Here is a 15,715-nt window from a genome sequence, read left to right as displayed (position 1 = left end):
TGATTTTTGTCTTCAGGAGGTCCGCGGTGGCCCAATTCCAATGTGGATCAGAAGTTTTCAGACTTTCTCCTTAGGTCTGGAATCTTCTAAGAATGCTTTTGGCCTTAGGAACTTGGGTATTGGACTGACCTGAGACCCTGGCCATGACCGCGCCACGCAAGGATGCAAAGACATATTGGGTGGGAAGAAGCCCCAAGATTTCCCAGGGAGTGGATTGAGTAGCTGGGTTGTACTGGATGCAAAGGATCAGGGAGAGTAAAGGTAGCCTCGGAGCCCCAGAAAGAGGCTGTCAGCCCCAGAAAGAGGCTGGCGGGTGTTGCAGGACCAGGGAAGTAAAGGGAGGTGAGAGCGGGGCCAGAACCAGAAGTGGTGCTCCTGGAGCCCAGGAAAGGGACTGTGTTGGTCTGGGTGAGAAGGATCAGGAAGCAGTATTGGTTCCCCAGGTGTCTGGGGTCCCAAGACTAGGAATGGCGCAGGGCCCAAACTAGGAGTATAGAAAGGCGGGGTTGGTATGGAAGGGTGAATGTGGCTTAGGGAGTCCGGGCTCGGAGGGCTGCACTCGTTGGTCTGGGTGAGAAGGATCAGGAAGCAGTATTGGTTCCCCAGGTGTCTGGGGCCCCAAGACTAAGAATGGCGCAGGGCCCAAACTAGGAGTATAGAAACGCGGGAGGGATGGAAGGGTGAATGTGGCTTAGGGAGTCCTGGTGTGGAGAGCTGCGCTATAGACTTACCCCAAGAGGCCTGAGGATAGTAGTGCCAATGATCGTTTTACATTTGAGAAACAGCCCATGTATATTTCTGATAATTGTTATAATTTTAAGCAGAACTGTAAATTAAGACAGAAATTGGCAACAATGTTGTATATAATTTTGGGTTCTTGGCTTTCCAGATTTCAAGTGATATTTTCTAAAATTTATTATTTTTATGTGTAAGAGTGTTATACCTGCATGCAGGTAAGTGTACCCATGTCATGCAATGCCCGGGGAGGACAGACGAGGCTGTCAGAACCCCTGGAATGGAGTTACAGACAGTTGTTAGCTGCCATGTGGGTGCTGGGAATCAAACCCGGGTCTTCTGCAAGAACAGTCAGTGTTCTTAACCATTGAGCCATCTCTTCAGCCCTTCAACTGATATTTTTATAATGCAAAAATATTGTAATTGAGTTATTAAGAGAGTGTAACTAAACTACAATGTAGGTGTATATTCAGAGTTAGCGGTATAAAGATACAGTGAAAAAAGCGTTTTAGATTTCTAAAAGCAGAATCTTTTATTTTGAAGGATACCATTCTTTTGCAAGTATCTACCATAAATAGAATAGTTTGAAGTGCCCATATGAAACAGGAGTTAAGAAATGATTTGTAGGATAGCTCTAGAGGTCTTTATTTTCCTCTTTCATGTGGAGTATATTTACTCATTTGCACATGTAGAACTTTTAATTTCTGTGGCATGTTTTCAGTTTCACACTGAGTCTGGAAGTTGACACAGATTCAAATCAGTAAACAAATAAAAGTTTCCTTTAAAAGCATCCAACAGAAAAAAAAAGTTTCTTTGAATTTTGAAAATTTTACCCCTGGAAAAAATATCCAGTAGGTCAGAGATATTCAGATGTTTAGCTAAGAACTTTGTGAGCCAATTTTATGTCAAAGAAAAGATAGCCATTGGAAATGAAGCTTGGCTATTCATACAGATGTATTCTCAAATCCTGATATCTTGATTAAATTTTATTCTCTATTCATCAAGTAGATATAAGAATATAGTCAGTATTTTAATGAGTGAAAATCTTTAGAGTTAAGTTTTATGAAGTCAGGTGGTCTGTCTTGTTCGTTACCGTATCCCCAGTGTCCAGCTGAAGCCCTGGCATCCATCAGAGTCTCAATAAAGGTGTTTTAAAATCACCACGAGAAGACAATAAACTGGTCTAGTGATTTAGCATCTAGTCACAGTGCTGCTTCCTAGTTAACATCTCAGCCAAACCATTTCTCTTTCTTTAATTTTAACTTTTCTCAGTTTTTTTGAATAAGAATTTCTTTTAAGCAATGAAAATTCTGTTTTTTAATAAAATATACTGGGCAATTATGCTGTTATATCTGAAATAAACTGGTAATTGTTAGCCTAAAATAGATTTTTCACAGACAATATATGAGGTCATATAATAAATGGAATGAAAAAGATTTCAAGATATTGATTTCATCTTATCACAGGGAAACATTACAGTACTAATTTCCCACAAAGAGTGTTTTCAAAGTACTATGAAAAAATAAGAGCTGGGAATTGCAGTTTCTTGAATTCATTTAAAGGGGATTATTGAGTCAGAGTTTAGAGTGAATTATGTCTTTTAACTGCATGGTATGGTTCCTGAAGTTTAGAGTTGAGACTGAGGGCAAGCAGGTTTAAGGGAACCTCCTAACACTAAATATGGTGGGTGAGTACATAAGACATATTGGCATATTATAAAGAAAGCCTCGTGGAGGTTTGAAATAAGTTTATCAAAGGTCATTGAATTAATGAATTATAAAAATGATTATATAAATTATATTACACTGATCCTCTTCAATTTCTCCTTATTTTAGATTTTTGGAAATACCACTGGGATAATTGTCCAAATAAAAATCCAAGCATTTGGAGTGGTGAGTAGAAGTACTAAGAAAATCAGTGTAAATGTTTTATTAGTAATTTATTAGTTATCACAAATATCTGACTACTGAATTAAGAAACTTGAGGTAATCATGTTCCTGTATTAATCAAGAAAATCAGAATCTTATCTGAGGAATATAGCTCAGATGCTCGCCTAGCTTGCTGGTGCCCTGGCTCTATATCTAGCATCCCGTAAAGCTGGCATGTTGGAACATTGAAATCCAACACTGGGAGGTTGACTCACAAGGACCAGAAGTTCAAGGTCATCCCTGGATACATAATGGATTCCAGGAAGAATATCAGAAAGCTAGAATCAGTTCCTATTTTTTGCTTTTTAAAAAATTGTTATCCTGAAATGTAAATCTAGCCGTTTAAATTTGTGAACTCTTTGTCACTTTCCTATAACAATCTGGCAAAATGCAACCTCTTCACTTAAGGCTCACAGAACCTAGAACAGGGATAATGAGGACACAAATGAATCTCTCAATTCTCGTTAATGACACTCCCTCATGCAACTGAAGGCCAGGAGCAGAAAGGTCACAAATGGCCAAAGTGCAGAGATCAAGAGTCTGTAGAATGCTGGTTCTTGGACAGGACTCTTATATTAAATTTCACCCACCCAGGATTCAGGGACCACTGAGAAAGAGGAGGCAGAAAGGTTGTAAGAGCCAGGGAGGAGGTGCATGACCATATGGAAATAGAGTCCTACAAACTCCTGGGACCCTGCTCATGTGAATCTGCAGCAATGGTGTCAGCATACACAAGTCCCATACAAACTCAAGCAGACAAAAACCCACTATAGAACTGGGGAAATGGACAGCAGACCCCAATCTTATCTGAAGAAATATTGACAACTGATTACTCCTAGGTGAGGAAGAGCTGATACTCCAAAAGTGAGGGACTAGAGATAAGCTGATAGACCTCAGTAGGTGAACATCTGGGGACTCTAACTTGACACAATAGGCCTTAACACAAATGATAGAATGTATGAATTCCATTGAGGGGGCTATGGGAGGGTGCTGGTAGGGAAGGGGTTATATAGATGATTAAGACTGATTGAGATGTTCTGTATGAAATACATAAAAATTAAATAAAAACAAATTTTGAAAAATCTGGCAAAATATAAAATGCCTGTAAATCAAATCATTTGGTACTATCAAACCAATTTTGCAAATTATATATAAGGATTGTATATAGAAATATACATATGAATCTTTTCTTCCAGGTGACTATGTGTTAATTTTCTTATGATCAAATTACAAAAAATCCTAACTTTGGGATTCAATGGAAACATAACTGATTTTTATATTTTGGAAAACTGATATTAATTTACTTTGGGGATTATGTTTATTAACAGGTATTCCTCAAGTGTGAGATATAAGGAATTAAGTCATTATTCTTGTTTATAATCACATGTAGATCTGAGGACTCTCGCCTTTGAAAAATGCTACTTTTGTCTGTGGCAGCCGCATTATCCACCAGATGGATGCTCTACTTACAAGAGGAATGTTTAAAATATTGATAACTTTGCATTTGATCTCTTTATCTAAGAGTTCCAAAGTTGCATTTTCTGTCTTTTTATTATACAGACTGTTATGTTCAGAGTGCATTAAATGTATTAAATGCATCTAACTACAAATAAAAACAAAACAATTATATTCTCAACACTTGACAAAGTAGTTAACCCTGTTTATGAACTGGGGCATGTTGTCAATAGAAGAACCCACAGTCCACTGTAAACAATTATGAATATGAGGGTGGTTTTGTTGTATCTATCTTCTTGCCTAACTCACCCAAAATATGAAATCTTGCTCTCACACATGTTCTATGTATGTGTGAAGTGGACCTTGACTTCATCTTAGTTCCTTCTAGGCTTTCCTTTTTCATCTGCAAAATGGGGCTAAAGATGACTATGTAGCTTATGAGGTGTCGCTAGGATTAAGTAGAGTCTATGAGTAAGGTGATTGAATGTCAAATAATACAAAGTTACTTACGTCTGATGGGTTTTTGTAAAGTCCATTAACACAGTTTTCTTTTGTGTACTTATTTGGACAACATGTCACTTAACTCTTCATTTGTTGTGATTCTTCAGTTAGTTTTTCTGTGGTTCCTGCGTGGTGAGAAACCTCAATATCTGTAGTAGTCATTTTAGATATTTTTAATATATTCATTTTTTAATATCACAGACCTTAAAACTTTCAATTCACTTAATTGAAAGTTTAAGTTAATTTAAAAGAAAGTTTAAGCATTAACATTGCTCAGTGTTGTAGTAGTAGCTTGTACTCAACTCCCTATAAGTGATCTACATCCCACAAGGCTCGTCTCTCTATACTTTTTGTTGTTGTTAAAAGAACTAAGTTTATTGATAGTTTGGAGTCATTGTAGCAACCCGCAGTTGCCAACTGGGAGCCAGGCTAGCATAGCCCTGCATCTGGCACATGCCCACTGTCCTTGGGCGACAGCATTGGAACTTGGAGAGTATCCACGGCCCTGTGCTCAGCCTCCTGAGAGGCCACAGGGAGGGCTGCATGGTGGTACACACCTGTCATCTGCCTCTCTGGGTGCCTTGCCCATACAAGATCACAGAGTGATCAGCACCGTGTGGGCTCAACTACTTCAAGACCATTTTCTCTGCCAGGTCCCCAGCACCTCCATTGGCTAGGTACTGGGACATGAACAGCATGTTCAGACCTGGGACATGAACAGCATTCCAACAGTACACTGCACTGGTGATGGTACCCACCGGTGTTTCTATACTTCTTACTCCTGTAACTTAGCACTTTATATTAATAACTTTAAAACTAGTGCATGAATCCAAGTGGATCACTTAAGGCATTATAAGAATTTGTACAAGACTTTCTTATCTTTGTTCAGTCCATCAAATATAAAAATATAGAATTTACATAATATGTTGGTTTATGATGAGGTAAGATTTTTCAAGTTAATGTTTGATAAGGTTTACTAATTCCTCTTTGACAAATGGCTGTCACTGTTACCAATTTAATGAGTTTTCAGTTTATAATCTTTATTGAATTACTATTTTATGCCATGTTCAGTATTCTATCCTATCCTTAATAGCCTGCATCAAAATCCCATTGACTGCATACTTACATCTATCCCAAACTCTTCTATTTATTACCTTAGATGCACAAAATAAAATATGCTTGATGACTTTTTCCATAAGCCCCCAGTTACTTATATGTTCCTTTGCTTTGTTTCTCACCCATATGGCCATCAGAGTTCTTCCTGAAATTTATATAAAACTAGTTAGCTTTAATTGTCAGCTAGACACACCTAGGACTACCTGGGAAGAAAGTGTAAATGAAGAATTATCAGGATTGTGGGGCTGGAGTGATGGCTCAAGTTATGAGGCTGTCGGCTTTTGCAGAGCAACTAGGATTGGTTCCCAGCATGTACATGGTGGCTAACAACCATCTGTAACTCCAGTTCCAGGAGATCTGACACCCTCTTCTGATTTCTGCAGGTATTGCACTACACAGGTACACTTACACACATGCAGGCAATATACTCATACACATAAAAAATATATTACAATAAAATATTAAAATAGAATTGTCTGGATTGGGGTGGCCTGTGGGCCTGCCTATGAAAGGCATTCTTAAATTCCCATTGAGGTGGGAAGCCCCACTCTGAATGTGGGCAGCACATTTTCATGGGTTGAGTCTCGAACTGTATAATTGTAGAGAGGGACTGGAAATGATGCAAGTATGTATGCTTTCACTCTCTCTCTCTCTCTCTGCTCTTGACTGTGGATATGTTGTAACCAGCTGCTTCAAGCTCCTTCCACTGTGATTTCCCCACAATTGTGGACTATTACCTACAATTGTAGGTTAAAGTCAACCCCTTTCTTTCCTAGGTTTCTTTATGTCAGAGTCTTTTATCATAGCAACAGAAATGAAACTTGGAGATATAGAATATGATAGTTACATATTTATGAGTTTGCCTTTTCATAGTTAAATTACTTAGCATGTTACTGAGTTTTATTCTCAACTTGTCAAGTTAAGCTCTTCCTGATCTATTTACCATTCCTGTCCTCATTTTCCCAAATCTGATCCCATTTAATCAATGAGTATGATGAATTCTTCATATTCAAGCACATAGATAATGTATATTCATCATTAGTTTGAAAAGAATAAGATATGATTTTAAAGAAGTAGTTTGTGAGTTCCTACATGGGTCAGATGGAGAAGATACTGTTTAGTTTGATTAACTTACAGATATCCTTGAAATTTTGTATCAGAGGAATGATTTAGAAGCGGAGTTCATATAAGTGATTCAGATGTGGTCTAATCTACATTATGTTTTCTATAGTAAGAAAAAGTTAGAGATGATTAACACTCTGGGACAAAAGTTCCCATAATTAAGTAGTAGTTTGTGTCTTGAGAAGAAATTAAGAGAACAGTGAACTATAACTATTACCTGGCATTATCAGGTATTACCAATTGAGTATTCTCAATAGACTTTAAAATAGTTTTATGCATATACCACTAAGTATATGCATAATATAATCCTACATTATGCCACTAATCCTATACCACTAAGTATAATATTATCTCTTTTTGAGATCTTTATATTGAAGTATTTCTGAGCTTATGAATTTCATGGTTTTGAAGCATGCAATTGGATATTTGATTATATAACACAAAAGGTAAGACCGATCTGGCTAGGAATGTGCATCAGATGCCATGAAAGACTGGAGATAGAGAGACTGACCTCAGATGGAAGGAATTCAACAGGGTCTTCACAAAAGTTGGCTCAAAGGCATTTGGAATTTTTAGACTTCAGAATATAAGAAGCAACCAACATAAGTTCTCCATATTACATTTTTGATAACTGAAAAACTTTAAACAATGTTTTATGTCTTTACAATTATTCTTTTAAGTATTTTTTGCTTAGTCTTAATCATTTCTTTCCAAATGTCAAGCTATATTATCTTTTAATGCTGTGATGTATAGTATTCTACAAACATTGCCCATGGCAAAATTATCAGATAACTTAGAAAACTAGGTGGAATGTACTATGGTTCTTCTGATTCATATATTATTTTCAGTTGACTTAGCTACTCTCAGCATATTTTTTTCTAAGTCAGGGTTATTTTGTTTAACAAGACAATCTCTGGTTCTATCCATTTTTCTATAAGTGGTATAATTTTGTTCTTTATGGCTGCATAAAACTATATTGTGCTTTTATAACACATTTTCTTTATTCATTTATCTGCTGGTGGAAATCCTGTCTGAGTTCAGACTCAGAAAGATACATGCTGCACCTTTTCTCTAGAATGGGTAATCTAGACTTTAAAAAGCAAAGACAAAGCCAGGCGTGGTGGCGCATGCCTTTAATACCAGCACTCTGGAGGCAGAGGCAGGTGGATCTCTGTGAGTTCAAGGTCGGCCTGGTCTACATAGTGAGTTCCAGGACAGCTGGTACTACAGGGAGACCCTGTCTCAAAAACACCAAAAAAAAAGCAAAGACGTGAATGTATAAGACAATATTAGGTGGAGCATGGTATAAGTTACTGGAAGGTGAATATGATCAAAATATATTATATACATGTATGAAATGTCATAACAGAGGTCTGATTTCATACAATTAAAATTGGCTAATAAAATGTCTGAAAAAGAGAAACTTGTACCTATTTCATGGAAATATTTTTTTTAAAACCTCAGTTCTCTGGTTCAACTGGCCAAAGGTAAACAATAAATTTTGTTTAGTAGCTTTAGATCTATGTGATTTTTAAAATTTTGTTGAATTCTTGTGCATTTCATATAAAAGATCTTGATCATATTTGGATCCCTTCTTAATCTACATACCCCCAGAGCATTCCTCACAGGATATCATACATTCTGTAATATATGTTAAGGGCTATCAAGTCAAGATTCTGTCCACAAATGTCTTTTGGTATGAGTCCATCCACTGGAGCCTGATCAACCTATCTAGAGAACAAACTATTCTTCAACCAGCAGTGATCAGTTGCCAATAGTTCCTCAACTAAAAATGGGATTTCTTATCCATTTCCCAAGTTCTATCTATGGTGGGTTTTTGTCTGGTTTGAGTTTGCATGAGTCTTGAACATGATGTCACTATGCTATAAGTTCATATGAGCAACATCCCAGGAACCTGGAAAACTTTGTTTCCTTGTGGTTATTAACCTCCCCTGACTCTAACAGTCTTTCTGCCTCATCTTCTGCAATGACCTTTGAGTACTGAGTGGCAAAGTTTTAATACAGGAGCCTATCCAATCCCACCCAGTTGTGGCTTTCTGTGTTGGTCATCATCTGTCAGATGAGGAAGCTTCCCTGGTAATAATTGAGAGATTCATTAATGTTCTTTCTGCACCATGTACTGCAATGTTCCCTGATTATATGTCAAAGTTTCATTGGGGATGTGTCACTTAGGACTGTGCATCTCGTAAACACTTAATCTTTATCTTTGACCAGTTGTGGAATTCTGTAATAGTCTCCATCTATTGCAAAAGGAAGCTTCTTTGATGAATGTTGAGGGGTATAGTTGTCTGCAAATATAAGGATAAATATTGAGCATACAGCAAGAATTCACATTTGTGTAGGGATGTGAGAGACACAGATTTTTCTCTAGGGTACATTACATATTCAGCTATATATCTGGCTACAGTTATAACACCACACATAAGCTCCCTCCCATTGAGTGGGCCTTAAATCCAATGAGAGAGTTGTTGATTATCCCAAGATAAATGTGCCACTACTGCACCACTGGTCATTGTTGTGGCTTTTAGGCTTTACAGTAGGTTGGAGCATTGATTGTTTTTTTTTTTTTCCCTTAGGAGCATGCATAGTCTCCTCTGATGCTACGAGAGCTAGCTTCAGAGAGAAGGCTTTTTCAAGTCCTGTTTCCGAAGCATATTTTATCTTCAGAAATAGGATCTTACCTTCAAGTTCTGGGAGGAAATCAAGGGCTGTGGAATAACCTGTGTTATTTTGGGACTCTCTTTGACTACCTTTACCAACAACTCAAAGGGAAGTTTCTCCTGTCTGGCACTGTGTTCTTGAAATATAGCCTTCAGCTATACACATACACTCATGTACAAATACTCTATGTGTATTTTTCAGAAGACTTTTAAGCTAATGCATTTCTCTCAGGTTTTTCACACAAGCTAAGCTCTATCTCTTCTCTCTCCCTATCTAACCCTTCCTCTTCCATTCTCAGTTAATGTACCCCTATTTTCTACATAATACCTGTCTCTTATTTACCCCCCTTCTCTTGAGCTCCGTGTTCCCCTTTCCCCCATGATTCCTTATATAACTTTTGCTCCTCACTTTCCAGTTATATACCTCCATTTTCCCTGTTTCCCACAGGGAACCACCTGTCTCCACTCTTTGAGACTCCTGCTTTCCCTTTCCTTTTATGGCTCCTTCCATTTCCTGGCTCCCGCAGTTACCTTTTATGCAAGATAAATACTCACATGTAAGGATTTGCTGCTAAGATACAGAAAGGAGGAAGAATATATGTCATTTGTTTTTATCAGTCTTTCTTCACTTAGTATAACAGCTTCTAGTTTCATTCATTTACCTGCAAATTTCATGATTTTGTCTTTAAATGCACCACACATTCATTATCCATTCATCAGTTGATGGACATTTAGGTTGTTTTCATTTCTTAGCTATTGTGAAAAGAGCAGCAACAAACATGGATACACAAGTATTTCCACAGTTGGATGATTTCTTTAAGTATATGCCATGGAGTAGTATAACTAGACTCTATGGTAGATTTATTTTTAGTGTTTTAAGAGTTCGCCACACTGTTTTTCATAGTGATTGCACCAGCAGTGAATGAGAGTTCTCCTTTCCATGAATCTACAACCAGCATTTGTAATAATTTGTTTTCTTGATTTTAGCCATATTGACTGGAATTACATGATGTATTAAAGTGCATTTTATTTGCAATGCCCTATTACTCAGGATGTTGAATATTTTTAAAGTGTTTCTTAGCCGTTTTTATTTATTTTGAGAACTCTGTTAAGATCCATTACCTATCTTTTAATTGGGGTATTTGTTTTCTTGATTCTTTTTTTTTTTTTTTGAGTTCTTTGAATATTCTGGCTATTAAATTTCTGTTGGATTTATAAATGGTGAATGTTTTCTCCCACTCTGTGGGTTTCCTCTTCACATGATTGGTTGTTCCCTTTGCTGTACAGAAGCTTGTTAGTTTAATGAGGTCTCACTTGTTGATTGTTGACCTGAATTCCTGAGTAACTTCTGTTCACTTTATAAAGTCCTTTTCTGCACATTTATTATATAGGTTTATTCTACATCTGGTGAGATGATGTGTGGTTTTTGGTTTTAAGTCCATTTATATGATTTATTACATTTATTGACTTATGTATATTGAACCATCCCTGCATGTCTGGAATAAAGCCAACTTGATCATCATGTATGATCTTATGGACATGTGTCTGTATATATGATTTGTGAGTATTTTGTTGAGAAGTTTTACATCTGTGTTTATTAGGGATATGGGCCTATAGGTTTCTTTTTTATTGTGTCTTTACCTTGTTTGGTATTAATATAATACTGACTTTATAGAAGGAGTTTGGTAGTTCTCTCTATGTTTCTATCTTTTTGAATTATGTAATAGTATTGGTTGCAGATTTTCTTTAAAGGTCTGGTAAATTCTGCTGTGAATCCGTATGGGCCTGGACTTTTTTTTAATTGGGACATTTTTTTATTGCTGTTTCAATGTCCTGATTTGTTTACACTGTTGATCTCTTCTAGGTTTAACTTTGGTAGACCATTGAATTTAGAAATTCATCTATTTCATTTAGATTTTCTAATTTAATAGAATATTTTTAGAAAAGCTTTTAAAGTATTCCCCTATAAAGTTCCAAATTCTTGAGTTGTAACATTGTCATTTATTTTTGTGATTTCTGATTTTTTAATGTAAGAACTTAGAGCTATAAATTTCCCTCTAAGGACTTCTTTTAATGTATCCCAGAGGTTTTGTTGTGTTACTATTTTCATTTAGATCGAGGAATAGTTTTATTTCTTTCTTGATTTCTTCTTTGGTCCATTCATAATTCAGGAGTATATTGTTTAATTTCCATGAATTTGGATAGTTACTCAAGCTGATTTTGCTATTGATTTTGTTTTATTGAGTAGTGGTTTCATAGAATACATGAAATTCTTTCTTTCTTTCTTTTTTTTTTTTTTTTTTTTTTTTTGTATTTTTGAAGTCTCTTTTGTTCCCAGTATGTGATCTGTTTTAGAGAAAATTCCATGTGCCACTGAGTAGAATCTAGTCTTTGGTGCTTGGGTGGCATATTATGTAGATGTCTGTTAGATCCATTTCATGTAAGATATCATTTAATTCAGGTGTTTTTCTGTTCATTCTTTGTCCAGATAAACTGTCTATTGGAAAAAGTGGAGTACCGAAGTCACCAACTATTACTGAGTTTTGGGTTAATCTGTGTCTTGAAGTCCAGTAGTCATGTTTTTATGAAATTGATTGCACCAGAGTTTAGTGCATATATATTCATGATTTTGATATCTTCTTGTTCAGTTGTCCCCTTGATCAGATTGTAGTTATCATCTTGATCTTTTCTGATAAATTTTAACTTGCAGTCTAATTTATCAGATATTAGACTACCTACTCCTGCTTGTTTCTTAGTGACAGTTGCTTGGAATATTTTTTCCATTCTTTCACTGCAAGGTGTAGCCTATCATTTGAGGTAAAGTGGGTTTCTTGTAGTTGGTAAACACATGGATTTTGTTTCTTAATCCATTCCACTAACTTGTGTTTTTTGCCTGGGAGTCGAAGCCATTGATATTTTGGGTTATTATTGAAAGGTGTGTATTTCTTAATATCATTACATTTTATGTTTTTTTTTTAGTCTTATTTTGTGTTTCTGTATTTTATACCTTCATTTCTTTTCTTTCTGTCACTTTTTGAGTATGGTCATTTCTTTCTCTGGTCCTTTATTATGCTTCAAGTATTTTCTGTAGAGTTGGATTGCTAGACAAGATTTGTTTTAGCTTATTTTATCACAGAAGTATTTTTTCTTTTCTCTTTGGCTGGATAGACAATTTTGCTGATTAATGTATTCTGGGTTGTTATCTATGATCAATTATAAAGTGGAATACATTGCTCCAGGCTCTTGTGACTTTTATTAGTTTGCATTGAAAAGTCAGCCATAATTCTGAAGGGTTTTCCTGTATATGTAACTAGCTGTTTTTCTTGCAGTGTTCAGTACTGTCTCTTTGTTCTGTACATTTAGTGCTTTTACTATGATATGCCATGGGGAGTTTCTGTACTGGTCTTAATTGTTGTCCTATGTGCTTCTTGTATTTGTATAGGTATGTCTTTCCTTAAGTTAGGGAAGTTTTCTCCTATAATCCTGTTGAAGATCTGGTCAATACCATTGACCTGAGAGTCTCCTTTTTCCTGTATGCCTATGATGTGCAATTTTGGTCTTTTCATGTTTTTTTCTGCATATTCCAATCCTGTGGTTTTCTTTTTTTCCCAAATTGTTTCTTCAACAGTCCAATTCTTTAACTTTGTCATCCAATCTTGATACTCTGTTTTCCATTTTACTCATTCTGCTTTTAAAGTTTTCCCCTGTTGTTTCAGATTGGCTTATTGAATTTTTCAGTTTCATCTTCATTTTGGCTTGCGTTTTCTTCAATATTTCTCTTGTGAATTCATTTTTCAAGTCCTGAATTGTCTTTGATATTTTATTCTGTCATAAGTTCGTATGTTCTCATGCTTCAGTCAGTTTATTCCTATCTTAATTGATTTCTTTGAGTTGTCTGTATGTACTTTAAAGCCACTGAATTTTTTAAAAATATTTTTTATTTATTATTTTCATTTCATGTGTACGAGTGTATTGGCTGCATGTATGGGAGTGCACTGGTGTCATGCAATGCCATGGAGATCAGAAGAGGGCTTTGGATTTCCCTGGAACTGGAGTTAAGGACGGTTCATAGCTGTCATGTGGGTGCTGGGAATCAAACCCTGGTCCTCTGCAAGAGCAGTCAGTGCTCTTAACCACTGAGCAGTCTCTCCAGCCCATCACTGAATTCTTTGAAAATGTTTATGATTGTTCTTTGACATTCTGCATCCTGGCATTTCTCTGGGTAGTTATTATTGTAGTGCACTTCTTTAGGACTGGTAGGTTTTAGTGGGAACATATCTTGGTTTTTCATATTATTGGTGTTTTTGCCTTGTGGAATGGGTATACAGATTTCTTTTGTTGGTTGTGTGTAGCCTCCCTTTGTTTAGTTGAAATTTGTGTGTTTATATTGTTGATGTAACTTGATTGCTCTTTGATCAGGTATGAATAGTTAGTTGACCTATGCTTGGTTCTCACCTTTGATTTTTTTACTGGTGGTACCGAATGGTTCCAGGCTAACTATTTAAGAGCTGTCAACCAGGGTGAAGGGGCCTAGGCCCAATTTGAGACTGTGGGTATCAAGTGTCTGCATTCTGGTAGACTTGTCTGGAACTCTCAGTTGGGAGGAGCAGGAGGGGGCCTATGTCCAAGGTTGGGGTGAGGACAGCATGGGGAAGGTCTAGCTGACTAAGAGGGTAAATGTGAGCTCTGGAGCAGTGAGTGAGGTGCAACTTTTGAGGTGGATTTTCAGGGGTGTCTGCACAGGGTCCTGGATCAGTAGGTTGGGTGGTTACTATGTGAGCAGTTTGGCTGGTAGGTTAGGGTGGGAATTCATAGATCTACGGCGAATGGAACTCAGATGTCAGGACTCAGGGAGGTCTCAGGGGATAGAGCTCCAAATGGAAGTCTAAGTTGGGGGAGGATCCCTGAGAGCAGAGATGGAGGAGATTGATTCACTCTGCCTGGAATAGGTGCACAAAAATCCTGGATGGGATGGGATCCTTGTGACCAGGGAAAGTTTGATGGCTAAGATGGCAGGGTTATAGGGAGTCTCAGAGAAAGAGCTACAATCCCCAAATCTGAGGGGAGGAACCCAGACTGGGCTGAGCGCTGTGGAGGAAATTGACCCACTCTGCCAATACCAGGTGTGTGCCAATGGATTATTTAAGATATTTCCAATTTCGCATTTCCTTGTAATGATTGAAAGGTCAGTCTAAAGAAGGGAAAAGCCCTCCATTGGTTACAAACAGAGCAGAAAAGGTAACCCAAAGCTCCCAAGTAAAGCAATGCAGGTCTCATGTCTAGTTAGAATGAGAAAGAAGTTATCATGACAGACTTCAAGGATAGTCCAAGAAGGGCAGATAGATAGTACAGGAAACTAAGAACATTGAACAGGAAGAGGAAATGTGGCTCACCCATTCATCATGGCTCAGTTTCACTGTGTTATCATAATAGAGTCAGATTTCTGAGCATAAAATAGTGGGGTCTTTTATGTTTCAACAATCTTACCAGTGATATCCAAAGTGAGGAGGAGGTCTCTGATATCTCCAATATTTTGGAATCATATATTAATAACCTATTTCTATGTACCAACCATGAATAGAATATTGTATTGTTATCATATATTTATGAGTTTTTCCATAGAATTTCAGGCACAATTTTTGTAATAAATCAAGTAACTCACATTACTTAATGAGAAAAATATAATGGTCTTATGTGCTCTAAAATATCAGACATTACAAAGAATAATTTTGGGCATCCAATGTGCAGTTATGAAACATGCTTTCATATAGGATTTTTAAAAGAAAAGTCTGACTCATCCTTCATGTGACAGCTTCTTTGAAAACTGTTTTAAAAGGAGACTGAAAAACCTAATACACGGAGTCTACCCAACCACATTAACTTCCAGGAGTCTTTTATTTGTTATCTTATTTTATAAGTCTGTATGCAAATTAAATGGAATAAGGTGCTTATATGTGTATTTCACCACTATAGTTAGGTTTTGACACTGACGTCTATGAATTTAGAGACTCACTCAAGTCCCTTGACATTCTACATAATAAAGTCATTAGATTATTTGTTTTCAAAACAATTCACAATATGTTAATTTAATTTTATAGTTCTATATGCAAAAACCTGTTCTTTTATAACAAGAACCACACCAGCACACGAATATCAAGGGCTATTTAAAGCTATTCG

The 15,715-nt window shown here is 36.7% G+C and overlaps 1 long non-coding RNA gene across 1 annotated transcript in view; it reads left to right on the top strand.

Annotated features, from left to right (window-relative positions):
• LOC108491745 overlaps window positions 1-15,715 on the top strand; it is a 374,575-nt gene that overhangs the window by 39,629 nt on the left and 319,231 nt on the right. The window contains exon 2 of the long non-coding RNA XR_001872896.2: window positions 2,571-2,627. This is a non-coding gene — a long non-coding RNA (uncharacterized LOC108491745). The remainder of the gene's footprint in view (window positions 1-2,570; window positions 2,628-15,715) is intronic.

Source organism: Nannospalax galili, unplaced genomic scaffold, assembly GCF_000622305.1.
Source record: "Nannospalax galili isolate Female #2095 unplaced genomic scaffold, S.galili_v1.0 scaffold266, whole genome shotgun sequence".
Lineage (NCBI taxonomy): Eukaryota > Metazoa > Chordata > Mammalia > Rodentia > Spalacidae > Nannospalax > Nannospalax galili.
The sequence above is the reverse complement of the archived record's forward strand: the minus strand, read 5'-3'. Positions and strand labels throughout refer to the sequence as shown.